Raw genomic sequence first — 7,171 nt, 5'->3', positions numbered from 1 at the left:
TCGGTTCTTTGCTCGTAGCTCACAAACGTTTTGCGCCCAGGTCTCTCCCGTCCGGAAACAGAAACTCATCCCGTCACCTTTGTAGTGGGAGCCATCCCATTCCCATGGGGACTGCCCTCCGAGGTCCCCAAAGATCTTTTCTAAAAAGTACGTCCTTTTTCTTGTCATGAAAGTTATTCATGTTCACTGTAGAAGATTTAGTGAACGTATTTATAGAAGTAGGAAAAATCTTTATCCCACTCTTACGGGATAATCACAAAGTTTTAGTGTATTTTCTGTCTTGCAGACATTCTAATATTTTTGATTTGGTAATACATTCTAGTGGTTCAGAAATCAAAATGAGATTTTTTTTTTTAAGGTATACATCAAAATTCTTGATCCCTACCATGCTACAGATTACCACTTAGTGTATTGTGTTTCTATGTAGTGTTTCATTTGTTTTCTAGGTTTCTTTTTCTTTTTCTTTTTTTAAGATTTTACTTATTTATTTGAGAGAAAGGCACACACAGAGCACCAGCAGGGCAGAGGGAGAGGGACAAGCAGACTCTGGGCTGAGCAAGGAGCCCAGCCTGGGGATGGATCCCAGGACTCTGGGATCATGACCTGAGCTGAAGGCAGACACTTAACCAACTTAGCCACCCAGGTGCCTGCCCCATCTAGTGTTTTGTTTTTAAACAAATAAGAATACTTACTTTCCCTCTGTCTTAATGGGTGTATTTTTTTGTTCTGTTTTTATATGCATATTCATTTTCCTCCAAATTGGTATCATTGGGTAAATAGTTTTGTATCCCACTGTTTAAAGTACTGTTAGTTTATACATTAATTGCTGCTTGAGATATTTTGTAATCATTGGCCAGGTTAGATGCTTTGTAGATTGGTTTTTAAAATGATAGGTCCTCACTTAATGGAGAATGCAATCTAGTGGGGAACACAAATATTAACCAAATCTTTATACAATTGTGGTGTGTGTGAATGTTTGTTTGTGTGTGAGTGCACATTCTAAGAAATGCCAAGAAAACAAGGTGCAGAAACTGTGAGCTCTAATGAGACAGGGACCTTCGAGTTGAAGACCAGAGTGTAGGTATTTCCCAGGTGAGGTTGAAGGGAAGTGGTTTACATGACCTTGGGCAATTCACCTGTGTTAAGTATTAATTTCGTCATTATGAAATGGGAATAAAAGTACTGAGAATTAGGTAATTCATATGGAGTATTTAACCTAGTATCTAGCATATAATTAAGACTCCCCAAAGTTATTATCATATGTTCATTATATAAAAATTTTTAAAATAAAGATAAGCCAAGGTAAGAAAATAAAAATATCTTGTAGTCCAGAGCTATTGTCATGATTATTTTGTTGATTTTCCCCCTTTTTATGGGTGTCTGTGTGTGCATATGATAGATTATTAACTGAAAATAAAGCAAGTTACAGAACCATACAATTCTTACCTTACAGGTCCTCTTTGTAGTTTTAGTGCTACAACTAGTCATGTCACTTGTCTTCTGGTACACTATGGTCTCGTTTTCCACTGTTTCTTTACTCAACATTCTTTGAGGGCTTTCAGTTATCATAGAACTGAGTGTTTCTATGAGGAAAGTGAAATCAACAGAATAAAATACAGCACAGAGGTGAAGTAAGATAAGGAGTTAGATATTTCAGTAGAGTGTTGAGGGCAAAGCCTGTTTGCAATGGGTTAAGTAGTGAATGGAAGGTAAATAGTAACTACCCTTTTCTGGAAGTTTGCATGTGAAACAGAGGGTTTCAAGTTATATAAGAGAATTGAACTTTTTTGTTGACTGAGGGGAAGAGCTCATTAGACAAAGTGACCAAGATTACAAGGTACAGAAATGAACAAGGCCAGAGATGAAGGGTTGGGTCTAGGGTGCAGCAGAGCTGTTGACTTTGGATTGAACCACAGGTTGACTTTGAGACCCGTGGAAAGGCAGTTAAAAAGGATTAGAGGGTGAGTGGAAATTTAGGTGGGGATGTGGGGGATCAAAATGGAGCATTTCAGCTGGCCTCAATTTTCTTGATATTCTAAGAGGCAGGGCAGTCTTCAAGAGTGGGAAGGTGGGGATTGAGTTGGGGATTTGAGAATGGTGATGTGTAGTTGTTGAGGGGCTTTGGAGAGGAGCTGACAAAGGCCAATCATAATAACCAATGAGTGGCACGGAAGGTCTGGCTGATGTTCGGCATCACAAATCAAATTGGCACCTAGTTCATCGTGTGGTTCTTCTTTCGGCAGAGCTTCTAACTGGAATAGGATTAGAGAAGGCAGATGCATCACAAACCCCTAACTCACACCCATTTTGGTTTAAGGGAGTGGTAGCAGGGATTTTTAGTAAATCTTAAATTTTCCTTGCACCCCTGCATGATAAAAACACTTAAACTAGGAAATAAGGGAGCTTTCTCAACCTGAAAGAGGGCATCATACAAAAATCTCACAACTAACATTATACTTAGTGGTAAAGGACTTGAAATCACCCTCTAAGATAAGGAAGAGTGATGTCTACTCTTACCACTTCTATTCTGTACTGGATGTAGCCAGAACAATTTGGCAAGAAAGTGAAATAGAAAGTATCCAGATTGGAAAGAAAGAAGTAAAACTATGTTTACAAATGGTGTGATCTTGCATATAAAAATCCTGAGGATTTTCTAAAAATTTATTAAAACAAGTTCAGCAGTGGGGCACATGACTGGCTCAGCTAGTAGAGCATGCAGCTCTTGATCTCAGGGTCGTGAGTTCAAGCCCCATGTTGGACATGAGCCTACTTAATAAGACACAAGTTCAGCAAGGTTATAAGATGTGAGACCAATATACAAAAATCAATTGTATTTCTATACATTTTCAATACACAACCTAAAAATGGACATTGTTTAAGAAACAATTCCATTTACTATCAAAAAGAACAAAAGAGGTAGTGGCACCTGACTGGCTCAGTCAGTACGGAATGCAGCTCTTGATCTCGGGGTTGTGAGTTCAAGCCCCATATTGGGCATAGAGTTTACAGTAAAAAAAAAAAAAAAAAAAAAGAGATGGGACGCCTGGGTGGCTCAGTGGGTTAAGCCTTTGCCTTCGGCTCGGGTCATGATCTCAGGGTCCTGGGATTGAGCCCCGCATTGGGCTCTCTGCTCAGAGGGGAGCCTGCTTCCCTCTCTATCTCTGCCTGCCTCTCTGCCTACTTGTGATGTCTCTCTCTCTCTCTGTGTCAAATAGATCAAAAAAAAAAAAGGAGAAAAAAATAAAATAATGTTAGAAGAAGAAGAAGAAGAAGAAGAAGAAGAAAAGAAGAAAGAAGAAAAGAAGAAGAAGAAGAAGAAGAAAGAAGAAAGAAGAGAAGAAGTGCAGGGGCACCTGGGTGGCTCAGATAGTTGAGCGTCTGCCTTTGGCTCAGGTCATGATCCCAGGGGCCCTGCTCAGTGGGGAGCCAACTTATCCCTCTCCCTCTGCCATTCCCTCTGCTCTGGCTCTTTCTCTGTCAAATAAATAAAACAAGATCTTAAAAAAAAAAAAAAAAAGGAAGTCCAAAACTTATTCTCTGAAAACCATAAAACATTATTGAAAAAAACTAAAGACCTACATAAATGGAAAGCATCCCATATTCATGGGTTGGAAAACTTAATTTTGTTAAGATGGCTATGTTCCCCAAATCGATCTACCAACACACTCCCTATTAAGATCTCAGCTGACTTCTTTACAGAAATTGGCAAGCTGATTCTAAAGTTTATATGGAAATGCAAGAGACCTAGGATAGCCCAAACAGGCTTGGAAAAGAGCAAAGTTGGAGGACACATCCTTGTCAAATTTTATTTTTTTTAACTTTTTTTTTCTTTTTTCTTTTTTTAAATTTTTTTATTTTAATAAACATATAATGTATTTTTATCCCCAGGGGTACAGGTCTGTGAATCACCAGGTTTACACATTTCACAGCACTCATCATAGCACATACCCTCCCCAATGTCCATTTCCCCACCACCCTCTCCCGTCCCCCCTCCCCCCAGCAACCCTCAGTCTGTTTTTTGAGATTGAGTCTTTTATGGTTTTTTTTCTTTTTTAAAGTAAGCTCTATCCTCCGTGTGGGTCTTGAACTTTTAACCCTGAGATCAAGAGTCAGACGTTCTACTGACTGAGCAGGCTGGGTGCCCCAATACTTCCCAACTTTAAAATTTATGACAAGTTTCAGTAATTAGGACAGTGTGGTACTAGCTTAGACATATAGATGAACTGAATCAAATTCGAAGTCCAGAAATAAGCCTCTACACTGATGGTCAGCTGATTTCCTAAGACAGTTCACTGGGGGAAAGAATAGTCTTTTCAACAAATAGCATACTCTGGGACAGCTGTCTAATAAGCATACGAAGAAATGCTCAGCTTCACTGGTATTAGGTAAATAGAAATCAAAATCACACTGAGATCCCACTTCACACCTACCAACACAGCTATAATAAACAACAGACAAAACAGAAAAACATGTGTTGGTGAGGATGTGGAGAAATTGGACCCTCACACGTTGCTGGTTGAAATATAAAATGGTGCGGTCGCTGCGCAAAAGTTTGCTAATTCCTCAGAAAGTTAAAACACAGAATTATCATATGACCCAGCATTTCCACTCCCAGGTGTATATCCCAAAGAATTGAGCACAAGGACTCAAACATTATACTTACATGTGATACTCAAGGCAGTATTCACAATAGCCAAAAGGTAGAAACAACCCACGTATTCATTGAAAGATGAGTAGATAAACAAAATGTGGTTTATATACACAATGGATCATTCAGTTATAAAAGGTAGTGAAATTCCGACACATGCTGCAATGTAGGTGAACTCTGAAAGCATTATGCTAAGTGAAATAAGCCAGATGCAAAAGGACAAATATTGTACGATCCCAATTATATGAGGTACCCAGAATAGGCAAACTCATAAATAGAAAGTGATCAGAGATTCCTAAGGTCTGCAGGGAAGGGGGTATGGGGTGTTAATGTTTAACAGGTAGTTTGTGTTTGGATGAAATCATTCTGGAAATTGACAGTGGTTATAGTTGCATGATATGAATGTACTTAATACCACTAGATTGCCCATTTAAAAAGTTAAAATGGTGAATTTTATATCATATACATTTTACCAATAAAAAAAAGCTATGTCTGAGTAGGGTAAAAAAAAAAATCTGGCAAGTACTCATAAAAAGGCAAGGGAAGACAGAAGTATTATATCAAGTTTTTTTTTTTTTTTGAAGATTTTATTTATTTATTTATATGCCAGAAAGAGAGCGAGCGTACAAGCAGGGGGAGCGGCAGGCAGAGGGAGAAGCCGGCTCCTGGCTGAACAAGGAGCTGGGTGTGGGACTGGATCCCAGGACTCTGGGATCACAACCTCAGCCAAAAGCAGATGCTTAACCCACTGAGCCACCCAGTGTTCCTTATCAAGTCTTTAAAAAAAAAAAAAAAGGCATGACATGCTAATCCATGCTAGAACACGGACAGCCCTGGAGAACAGTGGGCTAAGGCAGGCACAAAAGGGCAGATGATTTGGATTCCACTTACATGGACTATTTGGAATAGGCAAATTCATGGAATGAGCAAGTGGATGAGCCCCACCGGGGGCAGGGGGAGTGGGGCTGAGGGGGCTGATGACCCAGTAGTCTCATAGATTCTGTTCAGGGAGATGAAGTTTTGGAAATAGTGGTTGTGGTTGTGGTTATACATTGTGAATGGAATGAGTGCCACTGACTTGTACATTTACAAATATTTAAATGGCAAATTTATGTTACATATATTGTACCATCAAAAATAAAGTTGAGGTGCCTGGGTGGCTCAGTGGGTTGAGTATCTGACCCTTGGTTTTGGCTCAGGTCATGATCTCAGGGTCGTGAGATGGAGCTCCGCATGGGGCTCTGCCCTGGGTGTGGAACCTGCTGAAGATTCTCTCTCCCTCTTCTCTGCACGACCCCGCCTTCCTGTCCCTCTCTAAAACTAACTAACTAACTAACTAAATAAATAAATAAAGATAAATGAAGTACTGATACATGCTGTACCATGGACGAAACCTTGAAAATAGTAGGCTGAAAGAAGTCAGTGAGAAAGGGGCACCTGGGTGGCTCAGTGGGTTAAAGCCTCTGCTTTCGGCTCAGGTCATGATCCCAGGGTCCTGGGATCGAGCCCCGCATGGGGCTCTCTGCTCAGCGGGGAGCCTACTTCCCTTCCTCGCTCTCTCTGCCTGCTTGTGATCTCTGTCTGTCAAATAAATAAATAAAATCTTTAAAAAAATAAATAAAAAAAAGAAGTCAGTGAGAAAGGACCATATGTAAGGTACGTGGCTGGCTCAGTCAGTAAAGCATATGACTACCGATCTCAGGGTAATGAGTTCAAGCCCCACGTTGGGCAGGGAGCCTACTAAAAGCAAAAAAACCCACATACAAACACACACACACACACTCAAGTACCATATGTTGTATCATCCCATTTATTATTATTTTTTAAGGTTTTATTTATTTATTTATTTATTTATTTATTTATTTATTTATTTTAGGTTTTATTTATTTACATGATCTCTACACCCAGCGTGGGGCTTGGACTCACCAGAGATCGGGAGTCACACGCTCTTCCCACTGAGCAAGCCAGGCAGCCTCTATATGATCCCATTTAAATGATGTGTCCAGGATAGACAAATCCAGAGACAGAAAATAGATTAGTGGTTGCCTGGGACTACAGAATAAAAGGGGAAGAAATGGGGGTGAATTTTAAAGGGTCTGGGGTTCCTTTTCGAGGTGACAAAAACAGTAAAATTGACTGTGATGATAGATACACAACTCCATCAAACTGTACACTTTCAACGGGTAAATTGCATGTTACGGGAATCATAGCTCAATAAAGCTGTTATAAAAGGAATTTCAGTGCTAGGTATCATGCAAAACAACCAAAGGATGCCCCTTACATCTCGGCAAAGACAAAGACAAATAAAGACAAAGACAAAGACAAATAAAGATTGCTCTCTCTTTGGACCTCAGTCACTGATACTGACTGGTCTTGGGACATTTGAGGATGGAAGTTGGGTTGGATTTTTCGGTCAGGCACGTTTTCCTATTCTCCCCTCCAACCCCCCGCAAAAAGCTAGCACAGGACTTGCTATGAAGATGGGGGCTTGATTCAGCAAAAGGACTGAAACACTCAGAAAAG

This window comes from Martes martes (genome assembly GCF_963455335.1).
Source record: "Martes martes genome assembly, chromosome: 9".
NCBI classification, from domain to species: Eukaryota; Metazoa; Chordata; class Mammalia; order Carnivora; family Mustelidae; genus Martes; species Martes martes.
Note: the sequence above shows the minus strand (reverse complement) of the source record.